Below are 19,782 nucleotides of genomic sequence, written 5' to 3'. Positions count from 1 at the left end.
CCGGCTTCCCACTGGATTTCCAGAGGACAGGAGCTACACAGCCACCACTGGACTTCCTGAGGAAGAGCAGACTGTTTTACTACAGGATCACCGCTTCAGAGGACTGCAGCCACCATTCTACCAGACTGCTACCACCACCCTGCCTAACAGGGTGTCAGGTTGTACCTTGACTCTGTCAGTTTGACAGTGTTTTCTTTTACCTTTTTTTTCCCCTTTTCTTTAATTTCCATTAAATTGTTATTCTGACTTAGTGCCTCCCACTGGTTTGTTTTCAAACTAGTACACTACTTCACCAAAACTTGCAAGCAGCTGGGTAACATCTTTATAATTTTTATGCATACAGCTTCTTATTTCAGCCTTTAAAGTTTGTCATCGGTCATATCTCACAAGTGATAGTGATGCCTTAAGTTTTAACTTTTGTATTTTCCAAATCCTGTACTGCCTAGTATGTAACTCTGAAGTTTCTTGTGGCCTGTTAGCTGCTGTTCTCTCATGCTGGTTAGACATAACAAATCTCTCTAGGTTTCCACTTCAAGGACTCCAGGCCCCAAAATGTGTAAACCAAGAGCCTCTAAAGGGGGGGGGGGGGGAACTTGGGGTAATTACATCATGATCTGAGGTTATAAATCATAACCCTGATATGCAAATGAACCAAAATTACAAAAGTGTGAAGAACCCATGAACCGGGGTCCATCTTGGGTGTAGCCTTTTGACTGCCCAGGGTGTACCTTTGAAGGCCCTTCAAATAAATACCTCCTTTTATTCTCTTATTTTTGTCTAGTCTCTGTTTTCAGGTGGCCATCTCAGGCATCAATAGTTGTAGCACATCTTAAGTGCTACTGAAGTGTTCAGCCACTTACTCTCTGTTGGTTATTGCATTGCTTCATAGGGAGATTTGTGTATATTCCTTGTTATCTTCTCTAAGCCTCTCATTTTCTCAGGAACATCCCATGATTTAGCATTCCTGATCACAACATCAACAACTTTCTCCTTTTTCCCAAGTGGTCCATTCAGGGTGCCAAGTGCAGTCTGCAGGTAAATCCATGGCTTGCTCAAAAGCTGTCACCAGTGTGGTACACACGGCACTGGCATAAGCAGACTAATCACTGAATCCAGAGAGGAGCCTGTGATACTACCCCAAAACTGACACACACATAATACATTGGAAAACTTAGAATGTCTGCTCCTTCTTAATATTATTTCAATATTTACCTCTATTTCTGACTCAAGTGGTGAGGGAACTGAAAAATTCCTCATGGATTGATATGAGAATTTTGGACCTTTTATTTGGAATTCCTCTAATTCTAGCAGAAAATCTAGAATGATTTAATAACTTTTTGTTTTCCTCTGTATACCTTATGCAAGCACAATATTTGTCTCTCAAATGGAAGGAATCTGAATAACAGATACAAAGTTTTTGGTTGTATTCTTGTATAATGTATTGAGCCTTAAAATACGAACATGAGACATCAATTTGATAACTGCCTTATCTGTAATCTTTCTTAGATTTTCCGGTAAAATTCCAGTTGACCGTGGTAGTCACAGAAATAAAAGTGTAGAGGTAGACCTATCAAGTTGCATGGTCAGTCCATCTTCCTGACACTGTATGTTTCTGTATTTTATAGTAGATTTTGCAAACTAGTATATAATTACTCAGACATTAAGAATCGACTGTGCTGGAAACAAATAAATGTATAGGCAATTAAGCCTCTCCCTAATAACTCCCTTTTCTGAGTTCCCTCCAATCTGCTGCTTCCTCTTCCTTAATCACTGGTGTGTGTATGTGTATATGTGTGTATATATATATATATATATATATATATATATATATATATGGTTTTTTGAGGTTTTTTCATCATTTATACTTTCAATATAGTGTTAGACTTCAGGTGTTGCTTAGGTCATCTTTATAATTTTATTTGTTATCTTACCTTTATAAGCCAGTCAGTGCAGTCTCTGTTGGCTGTGTTACACTGTTACTCTTGAGAACAAAACATTTTTGCAGCTAAAGCTTGATGCATCCTCCTTCAAAATTACAGCATTCTGAAAGAAAATGTGTGTGTGGTCAGCTACCATAAGTCAGATAGTGAGAGAGGATTTCATAAAAAAATTAATGCTTCTGATTTTTCTTCACTCCTCTTCTTATACGAGGTCTCAGTGATAAAAAAACCTGATCAATGATGAAAAGCATAAAGCCAGATATGAGCTTGAAAATTTTGCTGGAAATATACATGAAAAAATTATGAGTTTTCTCTGTTCCTATTCCTAACATATTTATAATATTTAATGGCCAAAACTTTTATAATGCTTATCATTAATGACACCTTTAAAAACTATGAAGTTTGATTGTACTCTAGTTTTATTTTTACCTATGAACAGTTACAAAGATATTAGACTAATGGTGAATTTGACAGGCTTGACAAATAAATACTGTTAAAATCCAGATTCATTTTACTGTAATGACATCACATTATGAAAACTAAGATTTTTATTTTGTATATAGCCATGTATTGACTCTGGAAGCCAGTAACAATTGGTTTGCTCATTTTTTTTTATGAGCTGAGCAAAATTTTTGTGGAAAATTTATGCATATTTATGGAGTTAAAAACCCAGCACGTTTCCTCTGGAAATTCAGTGATTTCCCAGTAGTGAAAGTTCTGCTGCTCTTACATGAAGGTGGCCAGTACAAAAAAGGAATAATAATTAAATGAGAGATCATGTTCAATGCAGAATGATGATGGAAACAGCATTAAGTATTCCACAAGAAATATGTTTTCTGTTTAAAAAAACTTGTTGCTCTCCACTGTGCAATAAAACTTAGTACACTGAACACATGCATTGCAAAGATGTTATTTCTTCATAACTGTGGAGGGATGGGGTGAGTGACATGACATTGTCACATTGGCCAGAAGAAGAATAACTGCAAAAGTTTAATTACTTATCATTAAAATAGTTTAAATATCCTTTCCCAAATTTATATAAGAAGTTTCAAGAAGAAATCTCCCTTTGGTACCATGTTTCCAGAGGACTCCAGTGACATCCAGTTTATCCCCTATAACTCTTAGGTGTGACTTAAACTGACTTCTCTCATCACCTCCACTCTATGTCTCTCATCAGTTATTCTTCACAAGTATCTATAAATCAAATAACCTTCCAGAAGATCTCAGAACTTATATAAAGGGGTAAAAGTTTGGTACCATTTTTTAAAAATTGAAACAAGATACAGAAGCTCAAAGCAACTGTGGTTCAAAGTTTACAGACAAGAAAGGAGGGAGTATCTAAAATAGTTCAGTCTATTTAAATATTTTGAAAACCTATTTGTACACTTTCCCAAATGAAAGATAACCCGTCAGCATAAGTTTCATTCCTCCACAATAAGGAAATGTAGGGCAATGTTGGTGTATACTTTTGGGTAGGAGGTGAATTTCAGGACAAAACACAGGAAAAGGCCTCACAAAGGGCCTAGATGAACCCAAAGTTTATCTGCTCAAGCAGCCCCTGGCCAGATATGGGCTTTTTAAAGCACAGCAGGGCAAAAAAATTATAGCATTTCCCCAGACTTCTCTATCATCTTCTGCCCATCTTCAGTTGAATGAAGATGGCCATATAAAACCCTCTGGGTGAGAGTTACACCACAGAGCTTCATCTTTAATTTAGGAACTGGAAATGAATGCAGCAGAATGAAGAGAGGGAAACATTATGTGTCAGTATATTGGGAAAAGAAAACAAGAAGAAAAAATTGCAGTAGGAAGAGAAACACACAATAGGAGTTCAACTTCTGTGTGTTCCATCAATTTGCCTGTTAATATTCTATTGTTATTTTGGTATTGTTAATCTGTAACTTTTATTAAGATTTGAAGCTCCTGTGCCTCTTTATTTCCCAAAAGTCATACACTTGTCCAGCAAGGGATTAAAAAATAGAAAAAAATCTCCTAAAAAACCAGTCAGTATGTCTACCAAAGAAAACTTGAAGTAGTGTGGAAAAAAATAATATTAAAGTGTAAAAATGAAAGGTAGGGAAGACAACAAGCCTCCAAAAGTTCAATATGTCATCTAATAAAAATGAAATGTACCAGTTTTTATCTCCTTCACAGAGCTGAGGAATCAGACTAACAACATTTATATGAAATTTCACCATAGGTTGCATTGAATGGTGTAAGTTTGAATTACCTAAGAGCTACAGAAAAACTGGAGAGAAAAGACTTAAAACAACCCAAACTGGGGCTGAGGAAGAGTATTTCTTTCTTGCTGGAGTCAACAAGTAGATCTTTCTGCACTCAGTGGCCTTGGTGTCTCTCTACTTGTTGCCCTGAAGGTAAATTTTATGTCTCTGCCTTTCACAGCATGATCCATACTACATCTCTTTCCAGTAACTATAGTTTTTAGGATTGATCATACTCTATTAATTTCGTTCCTAATTAATCTATATGTTCTTGTAAAGGTGATGAGCAGCATTTTAGTAAAATTCAGAGTAAAAACCTGTACGATATACAAGATACACAGTCTGTAATACCAAGTTATAATGACGTTAGGGTTGTGCTTCATCATTCTGTTCTTTTCTGTTTTTAATGAAGCTGAAGCATTTCATTTTGTGCATATGGCTACAAGAGAATATAGATGTATAATGTCTTTTGGGACAAAATCCAAGGGAAAACTGAGGTACAGAAATTCCCCACCTGCACAATGTTTTGTGCATTTACACTAAACAAATTATTTTTCAACACAGCAATTTATTTTTCAGGGACGACAGGTGTCAAAGACATGACATGATCTTGGAGTAAACACTGAATTAAATATATTTTTTCTTTCAGTTATAAATTGTTTGAATGTTTTAAATCCTTTCTTTAAAAGATAAGATTTTTAACAGACAGAAAATGAAGATGAAAGGCCATATCTACATGAAATACTAGATGTCTACAGATTTTATAGACATACCAGATCAATTTGTGTACCTACAAAACCTCCTGGCATGCACTTAGATGCAAACATAGAAGTAGGCCAGAAATGTGTCTTGCTTATGTATCTTGCTGTTCAAACATAAGATATAAATAAAAATTCGAACCAAAGTAATTGAGAGCTTGTACTTCTGGGGTTTTTCTACATCATAGAATTGGCATTTGTTCATAAGAAATAGTATCATGAATAAGGGCTTTTTGCCTAGAAAAATACATTGTTAAGATATTTCGGGGTTGCTTTTCCAGTCTGGAGAGTACTAGAAAAATAATATCAGCTTTTTTTTCTTTTAACTTTGAACAAATTTTTTCCTTATTTTCATCTAAAACAGTTTTGCACAGTTCATTTATGATGGAAATTTTGAACCATGAACAAGAATCATAAACTATTTACAGAAATGAGATTTCAAATTCTTAAGCTATATCTTTACAGAAATTTTATTTGAATTAGCTTAATTTAATTAAAAATATAAACATGCCAGAAGCCATATGCTAAATGAAAATCATTATATAGTACTCTAATAAACAAAAAATATAATTTATAAATTAATTTATGCAGTAGCTACACATCAGAAATTTAAAAATATTCTTTTTTCTTGTTTTTAGATTTTATCATTTTATTTTATTTTATTTTATTTTGTTTAGGAAGATATGTCCATTTAGGAAAGATATAGCATTGGCTAAATTGGCATAAATGAGCGGAATGGACAGCAAAGGTTTGCAATATTGATGGCAGTAGCATCTAGTAGGGCACTATAATTAGTGAAAAAGTGTTTCCAACTGGCAAGGTATTTAAGAAAGTCAAATAGAAACAAATGACACCTTTGTATTCTAATTCAAGGATCTTTAGTATCAAAGTGACACAAAACCCAACAGCATCCCTGGGAAAATAATACATTATAGGAAGGAGAGAGCATAATAAATTAAAGAAGTAATCATGATTTGTACTATCTACGGGTTTAACAAGAATATTGTTAGGAAAGTTTTGAAAATTAGCTATTCAATAGAATTGACAATTTAAAAAACAATAATAAGGGATGTAACATTAAAGATTTGGGAGAGTGAAAACAGACCTGAATATTGGATGCAAAACTATTTTATGAGATGAGTGCTAGACCCTGAATTCCGATAAAGGCAAATGAAGTGTGATGGCAGTGTAAGACTCTTAGTCCAATAGTCACTGAACTACCCTAGCTGCTGCTATTTTTCACTTGATTTTGGAAACAGCAAAGGTAATTTTGAGATTTTCATTACACAAGAGTGCATAAGATTAAAGAGAGCATGAATTGATTTATTTTTAAAAGAAATAGAAGGATGGTTAATATGCAACTAACATTTTCCTGTTCAAATAAGAAACATTGAAAATGTTGTAGTGCTAATAAAGCCCATTGGACAAAGGTGACCTAACTATGAGAAGGTTTGGAGTCTCTTTCTTCAGTCTATACAATAGACACTAGGGATAAACTTACATCTCAAAGAACTGGAGGCGATGGAGTCCAAGTCTGATTTAAGGTTATCTGGATTAAGCAGTCAAATAAGGTCTGCTGGTGACAAAAATATAATTTTTAAAATTAGTTACAATTTTAGAGAATATGTAAGTTTATGTACTATTTTCTTTTATGTATTTTAATTGCATTGTTATTTTTAGAAGTATCACATTGGACTTGTACTCCTTGAGACATTGCAGACTTCTGTTGAGAATCACAGTCATAGGAGAAAAGGGCTACGTTTTGATGACAGAAAACGATATATAAAGATACTGCATATGTTTAATGGTAAATTTAGATTATCTTTCCAAAAGATGGATGTAAATCCAAATTTGAACTTCTGTGTCCACCATCAAAACACCGGGTAAAATAACACAAGAGAATTCAAGCTTTTTTTCCAGTCAGGCAATCTGTCATCACTGTAAGCACTGCTATCTGCTCTGCAGATTTCCACTGCCAGTCCTGCGCTCAGTGGCCATCTGCCAGTCCTCTCTAATTGCTATCCAGCTTATACCACTAGTCACTCACTCCTCTTTCAGGTAAGTATCTGAAAACTTGCTGTTTGTGAAATTATCAGGTTTGAAAAACCCTCACAGAGAGAAACTGGAATCTATTAAATTTAGGCTTCTGTAATAATGGTCAGGGTTTGTTTGTGTTTCATAGTATGAGAAAAAGGGGTTCTAAGGTTGCTGTAATTTCAAGACACTTTAACATGTTAGATGTCATAGTGTAAAAAACAGACTTGAGTTCCTGACTCTTGCTGCGCATGTGTGTTCTATTTGCTTCCCAGAGCAGACAACTAGGTATGAGGAAACCCTCACAGGCCAGCAGTACACTACTGACAACTTGCCTTATCCAGTAAAAACAGGCTTAGCATGAGTTTTTGTAAGGAGTCAATTTGTGGGTTTAAGAGCTGCTCCTGTGTTGCTGCAATTCCAGTTTGAGAGAATATCCCTTAAGGAGCTATTGTTACTTGGCAAAAGATGAAGAAGCTCATGGATTTGTTTCATTTATCCCAAAAGTCAGATACAAGCTTGTCTCACCTGCCAAGTACTCTGAAATACAGAATCTGTGCCTAGATTGCACAGCAGGATTTTCTATTTCAATTGTGCTTATGATTTTGACAATTTGAGGTCAACTGAAATAATTTTTTGGTCACTTCTCTCTACCTTTCATACCCAGCAATCACAAAAGAGAAAGTCTGTTTTATTTCCTGTATAATATTTGAACTAGATTTTGAATAGTTTATAGCAAAAAGCACACATTTTATATTTCTCCTATGTAAGAGGCAAGCCAATACATTTGTACATGCTTGATCAGGACTGTGCTGCATGTAATAAATACAGTTTAAGTTAGGTAATCCAAGAGCTCTAAAATACAAATTGAACTTTCTGCATAACTAGTTCTCTAATTTTTATGCATGGATGGTATACTACTATGAGCTTATATGCAATTATTTTGCTTTAAACTAGAGTCAAATTAAACTTACACTTTCCAAATTGTCTTTGCTAATGTGCCCTTCAGTCTGTCCAAGCAGAAGTTGAAGACCTAGTTGCAGAGCTCAGCACCCCAGCGTCTAGTGAGAAAGCCCTTTACCATCTCTATCATGCTTAAACCAACAGTCCATGTAAATAATGGACCTTTCCTGTTCTCTGTTGTGGGAATTGAATATTTTCTTGACTTTTAAACGCAAATTATTAATGTCTCTGCAGGTTAAATTAGATTGAAACAGGGGAGTTAAACACTTAAGCGAAATTTTTACTTGTGTAGCAAAGACAAATTTTCTCCTTATTTGATAGATGCTTTGGCAGAATTAAAAAAAAAAATAAATAAAAAAAGGACTTGTTGTTTTTTGCAAGGCAGCATCTGAAAATATGGTAGCATTCACTTTTCCTGTGCCTGATCACTGAGATGGGGTCAGATATCTTTGATATTCTGAGGTACCTGGAGATGAACACTCATCTAAACACTCAGAAAAGCTTGACTGAATTTCACTCTTACCAACTTAGGTCAGTCAACAAATATTTGCAGCTAACTTTGTGGTGCAACCACAGCTCTTTCCTCTTTCTGGAGATCACTAGGCTGAAAACTCCAGCCTTACTTTCTCTTTGCTCTACTAAGAAAAGTAAACTGGCCATCAGTTCATATAACTATTACTTGGGGCGTTCCATCAGTAGCTCTTAATCTCTGCTATATTGTTGCAGTATCTGTGAAGATACTAATTTAAAGTATTCCAGACTTTCTTTTACTTTCTCTTTGATACTGTAAATATAGCAAGTTTTTTATAGCTTTTACTGTAAAGATTTTCTTTAAGCCATTATACTATCTAAAGTGCATTTTCTTCATGACTTTAATCTTTCATCATGCTTCTCAAAGGATGGATGCTAGGTGACTATTTCACTACTTCAAATAACACTTTCAACAGTTTAGTATATTTTTTTTAATCTTTCTTCCTATTCATTGCCCTTTTTCTCCAGGTCTGCAGGATCCTACTTTGTGAAGTCATCTAGTTCTCTACCTATAATCATCACTCTGAAGGATATCCCACAATCTTCTTCCTCAAATGATGTGCCCTTCTGCAAGATATTACCCTACGGATTGAAGTAAGAAAGTATAAAGCAGGTAACAATGAATGAAGTAAATACTACTCATTGGATTTGCAAATTAATAGCTCAAATAAGATAGAAAATTTTGGTAATATATATATAGCCCCTAATTGTCTGAGACGTACTCGGTTTGCTTAGAGCTATCTGTAAAAGATTGCTCAGACAGACCCTTTGAAATATTTTGGCAGAATTAAACAGAAAAACTAAGAAGAATTATTTTGGTTTTCTGAGCTCATGTGCTTTAAAAATTGGACTTCTAAATAGCCTCAAAAAGAACTTACTGCTTGTCTTTTTCACCATGTAATTAATTCTTTTTCCAAGCAAGATGCTACAATGGAAACAGTAACAGACCAAGCATTTGAACAAAGTCCTTGCTATCTCTTAAAAACTTGCTATTACCTGGTACAATAGGACACTGAAACATTTAAATACACTCTGGATTAGTTGCTTCATGCACCTACTAAACTGTTTGGAAAGACCAACCTTTTAAAATTGTGGGTACTATGGTAACTGGATATTTCAAGGTGTCATGGAGACAGACTACTCTTCTCCTGAGATGCCAGTCTATTTGAGTCTGCTGTGAAAAAGCACAAGAGAGGCTTTTTTGTTCTCTTCTAAATTCAGCTAATAAAATGTAACTAATACAAGGGTTGAATGATGCTGGTGTTTTTAATACATTATTTTTAGAACTATGAAATCAAAATTTAAGTGAAAGAAATGCAATTCTCACACAATTAAACCTCCTTTGTAGAAAGAAGAAGAGCAAAATTTTCTTGGCCAAATAAAAAATCTAATGATAAAAAAGACCTATCACTACCTTTAGTGAGAAGGAAAAATAATAAGATGCTTTGACATGTATTTATATCATCTTTTTAAATTTTAACAGATTTAGTATATGATAATTCCAACTTAATCTAGAGGTGTAGTTTGGGCACTTGCTCATCTCTTTGTTAACCAATAAAGTAAATATTTTTAAACTCAATGTGGCTTGTTCTGTAGCAGATTTAAATCAGATGATTGTTTTTTCTTACTTTCCCCAAATTCCTATTCAATAAACATTTTACTCTTCCTAGGAGAATGAGATTCTGTTGATGTAATGGTATTTTTTTCAAACAAGTAAACAGATAGAGATATGAAAAAAACATCCCTTCTATTGCTTCTGATGTCTCATCTAAGGTTTGTACTGAAATTTTGCCTTGTTACTCAATTTTTTTTCCATCAGTTATGACAATCACAACACTGGTACCAGAAGCTTTTAGTATCATATGTGTAGGGTTGACATTTTTCAAACAAAATACCCCTCTGAAAACTGACACTAATAGTTTTGGCACAACTTTTTCAGTGCTGGTTTGAGGAATACCTTCTATTATTTTTATTATTACATACATTATCCTTAACTTTGGAGTCAGTGTCACACAAATTTTGATTGCACAAATAAAATTTACCTGCTAAATTTTTTTGCCTGAACCACACTCCCACCAACTTCCCTCCCTCCTTTATCTTCAAGCAGTCATTAGTCTTCTCTTTCATTTTCTTCCAAAATTCAGATTGGTTTTTTCTTCTCTTCTATGGCTCCCTGGTATGACTTTAAAGACTCTTTCATTACTTCCTTTTGCAGCTTCAAGTCTCTTGCCAGTCCCTTTTTATCTTACATTTACTTCATGTCATATGGCAAGTGCAGTGCTGTTGCCCTTCTCCAGGACTCATTAGCAAACTTCTAATATTCTGGAAGTTTCTGGTTTTAGGTTGGCTTGTTTAATTAGCAGCAGAAATAACTTGTGAAATAAGCATTTTCCAGATGTTGCCTTAAACTAGGCTTGTTGTGTGTTCTGACTTTGCAACTGTTTCCATCTCTCTGCAGGAAAGTACGTGGAAGTTTATTGGTAGCAAGGTACTACAACAATTAATGTCATGAAAGAGACGAAGTCAATTTACATTTCCTGCAGAAGGAAGAGGAAAAAAGAAGAACGGCATTGTCTGTGTGAGCTTTTGGCTTACTATTTTTAAAAACAAAACAAACATTCCTTTAAAATTGTTTATTTTATGCATTGTTTTTTGGCTTCCTGACTAAATCAAATTCAAACACTGATTAATTTGGGGACCAGGCTTTTTTTGCCACAGAGATTTTTTTGGTGTTTATGAAAAAATCAAACCATAAATAGATAGTTTCACAAAAGCAGCACAATAAAATGAAAAATAAAGATTCAAACAGGTTGTGAAAATTTTCTTGCTCAGTACACAAAACCATTAATTCAAAAAGGCATAGTCAGATGTATGTAAGGTTTCTAGAAAGGAACTCAGGAATAATGAATTTTTCTTCTGGGTTGATCATCAGATAAATCTGCAAGTAAAAGAATGGCAACAATAGGACATAAAAAGAAAATATCTTGTGAAAAACAAGAATTTTTACCTTCTTCCTGGAGTTTTTTGTCTTTTATAAGGACAGAAAATGACATCAAGCACAGCAGGAGACTATTGAGAAATCAATTTTAGCTACATTATCTGAGAGCTGATGACCTTGATACAACTATAAAATGTGCAGAAACTCAAAAGCTAGAAAAAAATCCACATTAACTCCAAGTCTTGTGTTCCTTTTTGCATTTTATTAATGTTAATATGTAATTAAAAGAGCAATAATATTTGTAATGTAAAAGATACTATATTTCAATAATTTACTGTTCATATTATTAATATGATATAGTCTTAATTTAGTTTAATTAACAGGGAACAACTCCTTTAATAATTTTATGTCAGCCAAATCTGGTAGTTTTCAATAACAGGAGCCTGTGCTTTTTATATAACCTACATGAACTAATCATGATCATGAAATAATTGTAACCTACAAATTCATCGGTATTTTAATTTCTGAGATAGGGTTAACTAGAGTATCTAGAGTGTCTATCTTTTTCAATGGCTCTAATATCACTGAAAATCGAGTGTTATGACCTCTAACTAGAAATAAAAGGAAAGGTAAACTCTGATCTGCATTTTAGATTTGGACATATTTTTTCTTTCTACTTAAGCTGGAAAGTCTGAACAGTTTATTTCAGATGTTGCCATAATTCTTTTAAAAAATGCAAAAAAATATGTAACTTTGTACTAAGTTATTAAAAATACTTTAAAATAATTTGGTTTATTTGTTACTTTATTAATCCACTGAGAATCAATACTGATCAATTGATATTGATTCTGGAAACCTGGGAAAAAATCCAAATGCCCTGATGCCTTAAGCACAAGACCATTGAGTGCTCCAAAGTTACTATTTTAAGACCAATAATAATAAAGAAAAAAAGTGGTACAGCAAAAACATAGGAACCATTGCTTAGACTAAAACTACTCCACAAGAAAGAGACAAGATAGTGACCTCAGTTATCCAAAATGTTATTAGAGATGGAGATGTCCAGAAAATGATCCTGAAACAATCCTTTGAAGATTACTTCTCTCTTTTGAAGGTACAGAGATCTCTTGTAGGTAAAGAAATATATTAGATTATTCAATGCCTTTCTCCCCTTAAGATTTACTCTACCTGGGTGTCTCCTGAAATAAGAGAGGAAGAGGGTTGTCTCTTTTTAGAACAGAGAATGCTGGAGCCAGCTATGCTCTCATTTTATGTGGAATAGTCAGGATGGAAAAGATGTTGAGCAAAAGGAAATTTTACTCCTCATTCTGTGGCAGTCAGAGAAGGAAAAGGAAGTTGAACAGAGGAGGGGGGAAAGGGCAGCCTCCCTCTGCTAATCCTGTTAATTCAGTACAGTTCTTTTACCAGAGGAAAAAGAGTGATGACAATAACAGTAAGAAAATCCCCTTTCTAGCATAACACAGTGGACATATCAGTTAAAGATACAGAGTCTCAAAATGGTTCTTCAACTCAAATCTCCCATGCCACAGATAAACCTCCTCACCATCAAATTATGCAGAAGTCCATTGATACCACTGTGTGTGGCTGATTTCCTTAAAAAAAAGCCCAAACATACTCCCCCTTGACCATTTCTCATATCCAATACCATTATACTACAATACCTTTATATCCTATTTCAAAAATAAACATTAACTTTAGTGTCAGTGACCAAGGCTAGTGTAGAAATTTTCTTATTTTAACTTTTTTTTACAGCTTCTACAGTAAGGTTGTGCTGGTTTTTATATTTTCATATTATCTATGAGAAACCTGAATTCCATGTAGGAATAATATGCTTTTCTTTTGAGGACAATGGTCATGCCTAGTCAAAACAAAAGAGTAAGTTTAGAAACCCACTGCTTTATGAGCTAGAGGTTGTCATGGGAATGCCCAGGGCTGTCTGAATGTGGTTTATTTTAGTTAGAAGCAATTTTACCTTGCTTCAAATATCTGGTGCTTGTACCATGAATATTTCTCTTTGTTTTCCACTACTACTATTTTTTAAAATTTTATTGATGGTGATACCTATCAAGAATCAAGAGTGTATGAAAGTCATGTCGTTTTTATAGTATAAATTCTCATCAACAGCCATATTCAGGATTTTGACAAAAGTATTTCCTATGACTGCAGATGCATGTTATGCAATGCCAGACAGAGTAAATTATATTAGGGCCCCAGATAGTAAGGGTGAATTCTTTGCTCACTTTAAAGCCAAAATATTAACTTTTAATGGGTAAGTCAGGGGACAGAAAGTGTTGCAGGGTGAGGCAGGGGAGGGAGAGAACATTATAATTTTTTACCCTTTCATGTTCTATTTCTGAGTTATAAATTTCTCAATTTAACAAGTTCAACTTCCTATTTTTCTGATTTCCCATGTGTTGCTGAGCAGTACTTGAATGTGGTATTGACACTGCTCACACTCTGTTTACACAGCTATTACTTTATATTTAAATTAAACTATTGCCATACAAGCAGTGATAAAAATTAGTAATAGCAATGAATAGCCTTACATTGCAGTGACTGGGACAATCAATGTATTGGAGTGACCTGGAGTGACCAGATTCATCTTCACATGTAATTGTTCATGTCACTCCCAAAACCAAGAAGAAATGCTTTTTGCTTTTGACTGCACTAGTAAGAGAAAGAAAATTAATTGTTTCCAATAAACATTTTTTTGTCTATTGCACCAAAATTTCAGTTGAGAATGAAAAAAATCATTAAAAAGTGATTATTTTCTTTTTTAATTGTAATGACCACAGACAATTGTTTTCTCTGAGATGAAGAAGTAAAGAGATTTGAGGAAATTTTTCCAGGCTGTAAAAGTTTGCTTTATATTCGGTTCCTTCATCTCCCTCAAAAAACTGATTTTGAGAAGCCAGTTCTATGTAATAGAAAATATGAAAAGTGTGTTCAAAAATGGCCTCTCTTAGAAAGGCTGAAAGGGTTTAAAATAACTTTTTAAAAGTCTGTAAAGTAGACAACAGAGAAGAAGAATTTAAAGCAGAGGAGCTACAGTGCATGCCAGGAGGCATCAGAGAAAACAGATGAAAAAAACCAGGAAGAGTGGGATGGAGAATGAGGTAGAAGAAATCAGTGGCATGGTAGGATTGATGAGAAAATGGGTAACCAGAGAGGATGAAGAGCAATAGAAGGAAAATAAATAAGAGATAAAGTAGGGGAAGAAACAGAAGGAGAAGAAAAGGAAAGCAGAATGAGAAAAAGAAGAGAGAAAAGAGATTAGGAAAAAATCAGTTGCACAAAGCTGGAACGAAGAAGATACTGAGATACTAGAGTGATGTAAAAACTGTAGAAGTGATTGTATGGACTATATAAGAAATTAAATGAAGGAAAGTGAGACAATCTCAAGGGAAAAGAATGAAACCTCAGAAGGGAAATGAGAAAAAAGCAATTAGGTCAAGAGAAACTACCCTGGGTTGCAAAGGCCAAGAGGATGGACTAAGGTACAGTGGCAGAGTCAGTCAAGTCTGAACTATCTTATTTTTTGTCAAAGATGTCCACCTAATTCTCTGTGAGCAGTTTTGTCTTTGAACTATGAAATTGAAAAATGGAGAGGAAAAAATTAGTTTAAACTAAAAAGTAAGTTTCTCAACAGCAGAAAAGACCTGAATCTGCATGCAAACAAGATATTCTGTTTTTTCCCAAATGTTTTTTATTTTATTGAGCGACTGCTTTCTATAACTTCGTAAGATGTACATTGGAGTGAAGCACCTGAGGATTTATATCATCTCAGATATACCCTGCAGCATCCTAATCACAGTTGTGCTCCCTCTGACTCAGCAAGTCCTTACATGAGGCAGGAAGCATCCCCATCTCAGTGCATCCAGATTTTTTTAATCTGTGTAATGTTATAGAACATATCAATTCTGTGAGTTCTTTCACCTTCCAATTTTTTGCTCAAAGATATTTAGGAAAATCAACTTGAGTTTGCATATTATCTCCAGGCAAACTTTGTAAAACAGTAGGGAGACAGCCAAATACATACCACAATTCAAGAACCATAGCACAAAAAGCATGAGAAAATACTGTTATTTACAGGAATGACATCACAGAGTACCTGAATAACATGGGAGTAAATTAATCTGTAGAAATTGTAAGAATCTACTGTCATGAATTTCTTTATTCTAGAAGCAGTCTTAGTGGAAAGATAGTGAAAGTCAGGTAAGGGGTTTTTTTAATCAGTTCACTTGTGCCCATAAGAATATATTATTGGCTGTCAAAATGTCAAGCTATTTGATTTCATGACAAATGAAGAGCAAGGGAACAGAGATAAACCAAAAAATAACATTTATTTGCATGTATTTGTCCTGTCCTCTAGTCAAACAGAAGAAAATGCAAATGTGCTGTAGCTTGGATGTTACTGAATGCATGAATTATGTAAGACAAAAAATAGATAAGCATATTGAGAATAATGCTTTTAGCTGTGCAGTTCGTGCCTTCACTAGAACACCCCAATGGAAATATTGCCCCAAAATTCATCATTACCTGTTTTGTATTCCACCCATCAAGACCCATACTCCAATTCCATTGTTGTGCATAATACAAACTCCTATTTTTCACTCTTCTTTATCCTACAGGAATGTCTGGGCCAACTGATGCGGGGGTTATTTTGCGATGTCCTTTGTGTTGTCCTCTAGCACTCTCCCATGTCTGTGTTCCTAGATATGAGTTAGGCAAATTGAATTTTCTGTTTGAGCTCTATAGTGCAAGAATAACTGCTTGGCATTTGGTTAGTAAATAAAGAAGATATCTCATTTTATTTTCTGACAGAACCTTTTTTTTTATGGATAAAGTGTTGGAATCACAGGGAATTTTCTGGGCAATGGTTAAGATATGGCTGACTGCAGTAGATTCTTGTGCACTACATAATATAACCCACAGGTCGGATTAAAGTATTTCCAAGATGAAGATTCTGAAAAATAGCCATGGTCAGTGCTATTCAGTTTGTAAAGAAACAATTAAAAACTGGCCTGTACATCTTTACGTAAGGCTTAATCACTTTCTTTCATGGGACACAGGGCAGAGAAAAATAATTTTAAACCAGAAAGTCTTACAAATAATGAAAATCCAAAGGTATATGCTCAATTAAGTTTAACACAGAAGTAAAATAAATAGGATGCAATAAGTAAAAGACAAAAGAGTGCTGGTGATGTCTTGGGGAAAGTGCACTGAGTGTAGGAGATGAAAACATAATGTACTCTTAAGATTTAAAGGAAAAGTCCAATCTCCATTACATTGGTGAAAATACTGACTAACATCATTGCCAATTTCATAAAAAACTCTGAATGGTTGGTGAACATAAAGAGAAGAGTTAGCAGCAGGAGCAGTTATTCCACTCAAAACAAATTAGAAGCAATTTTGTTCCAATAACCAGTTCATTTCTATAGCAGGACTCCAACTGAAATAATTATTTTCCATCAGACAAAAAAAGAGGGATAGAAAGTACATGGCCTAGGTGGCCTACTAGATGGAAACCCAGTAGATATTCTTGGAGGAAATACAAATATAATTTCTATGACTATCATAATAGAGAGGCAATAAAATGTAAAGTATCAATAATGACAATCAGTTTTCCAGAAAAAAACATGCAAAATATATATTTTTATGCTAAAATTATCCAAAATAATAATGATAATAATAATAAAGTAAATACAAGTAAATTAAAAATGTGCAAAATTTAAAGGCTTGTAAAGATTTGCATGGGCATACACTGGCATGACAATAAATATGATAAGCATCTGCAGATAAAATGAAAAGAAAATTAAGAAAAATAAGTTGATATTGCTGAGAAATAATTCATGTCTTTTCCTGGGAATGCAGATCCACTGCAAAGAAGGAAAAAGTCAGAAACTGATGAATTCTCTGGAGGAGAAAATGAAAATACTGTATTTAAGACGATGCCAAGTATTGCATGTATATGGATATGTTAAAAAAAAATGAAAGGAACTAACACATAAAGAAAAATTTTAGAACAAATGGTCTGCTAGGAAAAGAACTTGTTAACTATGCTGAAAGAAGGGAGAAACCACACTGTGGCTGAACATTTCCTTTGAACCAAAAAGCACTCTGTAAGAGAATATGAGGTAGTATGTAAACAGTATGCAAAAGAGTAGAGAAAACCTGCATCATAATTTCAAGTCCCATTCTCTAACTAGAGTACTGTTGGTATCGACACAAGCTTTCATACATCCTCAAATGTTAAATCAAGCCTAAAATAAATAGATGCCTGGAAAGCAAAAGAATTGTAGCAGGTTGGGTTTGTAACCGAGTGGAAACACCAATTTCGTGTAGTGGTTTGGTCCAAAATACTCATTACTGTTTATCTTCTGTGAGATAAGAATTTGGAGAAAGGCAAAGCAGGCACCAAACTTGAAAGAATATAAAGAAGTTTATTAACAGACCTGAAAGAGGGAAAGAAAAAAAATTATACCATACCTTCAGAACTCTCCTCCTCCCCCCACCTTTCTCCCTTCTCCCACTGACAATGTAAAAAGACAACCCTTAAGATGTTCAGTCTGTTTACCACTGCCATAATAACCTTGTTCAGTCCATTTAGAAAGAGAAGTCTCTTCTTGCTCGTGCTATGAAAACATTATCACAACGAGACAGCCGCCCACTTCCAAATATTGTTCAGTCCATTTAGGAAGAGGAGTCTCTCTGCCTGCGTGTGAGTCCCTTCCCCCGACTTGCAGCTTTTCCCGCAACTGCTTTCGAGGGTCCACTCTTGAAGTTTCTTGGGGTACAATTTTAAGGTTGAGCCACTCAGAAACAAGAACAGAGGCCCTTCTCTGGGAGCAAAGGCTCTTCCTCATCTTCATCTTTAGGACTATCTCTGGGAGCATCTCTAGGAACTGAGGTTTTCTCCTTTCCCATTTGGAGCCAAAGTCCTCATCGCTTCCATCTCTCCCTGTCCAAACTTCTCATGAAATTACAGCTGCGTCAGCATCTGCCTATCTCAGCGCAGGTACTTTTGCTTATGAGTTGAACACTCCACCCCCCATATCTTCATGAAATTACAACGGGACACTCTGATATATCATAGCTTCACAACAGAATTTCAGCTTTAAGCATCTCCTCTCTCTCTTCCCTCAGGTCTTCAGCTCTTCACAGCAATAAAAGGGTTAATCTCACCTCAGCCTTGCAGCTGGAATGTGGCTTATCGCTGTTGGTCACCCGACCTCTGCCGGAGAGCGGTGCCTCTTTTGCTGAAATCTTGGCCGCAGTGGGGGGTGGAGGGGGGGGTTCCGAGCCACTCCGGCTGCCCACAGCCCTGCTGGGGGGGTCATCCTGGAGCCGTGGCCCAAGCAGGGCCTGGCCGGGCCCGCTGTCCCCCACACGGGGCCCGCAGCCACCTGTCCCAGCGCCGGAAACGAGAGAGAGCTTGGAGGGGGAGTTTGTCTATTCTTAAGTGCGGATCACAGAGGTGATCACAACTTTAAGTGGCTTAGAGAATTGTCCATATTCAAACTGGCCAGCTAATAGGTTCTGTCAGGTCATGTTGTAAGCACCCCTTTGCAAGAACATCACTTCCGGGACAATGCTAGCTAACCCATGACAAGAATAAAAGTAAAATTGGGTATAAATTGCTAGGAAAATGGCTGATTTGAGTTTTTAATGTAATAGTAGCTCTGCATGTAAAAATTAACCTCTGAAAAGTGAGCACTTCCAAAGCACGGTATTTGATGGTGCAAAATCACTACACTACTTCATGAATTGGGAAAACAGTCTCACACCCAGACTCTTCTTCTGTAGTTCTTATCTACCATTAATAGATTTAACTTAGAGTAAAATCTTGCCTGTACACAGATTATCCACCTGAGCAATTCCTGAATGTTTTCTGCAGCTTCAACCCATTAAGAGGGGGAGACAAGCATAAAGTGCAACATTAAATTTCAGGTTTAGTTGGCATTTCATTTTTTTTAAGCTATTGTATTTATTCAATGAATTTAATTCTCAGGAAAATAGTTCGACAGCTTTGAAGACTTAAGTGTGTGTCAGTACAGAAACACACTGTCTGAAATTAGAACTGAGGAACTCATCCACAAACAATTTGGAAATCGTTGAATTAGGAAAATTCATTTGTTTGCTGTCATCATCTACGTTTGCTGCAGAGGATACAGACATCACAGTGAACAATTCCATTGATTGGGGATCTTCCATACCTATATATTAATTCTATTCAAAATTGTCCAGGCATGTAATAATAATAAGAAGTTTTAGTTATCAAAATAAAATGTTTTGCCCGTACCTTTTCTAAGTCTTACTCCAGCACTCTGTAATATGTAGTATAGGGGCTTGGAATGACTGTAATTTGGAAAATTCTT

General features: G+C 35.2%; 1 long non-coding RNA gene across 1 annotated transcript; it reads right to left on the bottom strand.

Annotated features, from left to right (window-relative positions):
* Positions 1 to 1,816: 1,816 nt before the first annotated feature.
* LOC121665176 lies at positions 1,817 to 6,930 on the bottom strand. Its single transcript, XR_006016262.1, has 2 exons — positions 6,422 to 6,930; positions 1,817 to 2,043 (listed from the first exon to the last, which is right to left on the bottom strand). It is a non-coding gene; the product is annotated as an uncharacterized LOC121665176 (long non-coding RNA).
* Between the last annotated feature and the right edge of the window lie 12,852 nt (positions 6,931 to 19,782).

Source organism: Corvus kubaryi, unplaced genomic scaffold (assembly GCF_017639235.1).
Source record: "Corvus kubaryi isolate FWS band 111438036 unplaced genomic scaffold, C.kubaryi_AGA036_p1.0 37312, whole genome shotgun sequence".
Classification (NCBI taxonomy): Eukaryota; Metazoa; Chordata; class Aves; order Passeriformes; family Corvidae; genus Corvus; species Corvus kubaryi.
The sequence above is the reverse complement of the archived record's forward strand: the minus strand, read 5'-3'. Positions and strand labels throughout refer to the sequence as shown.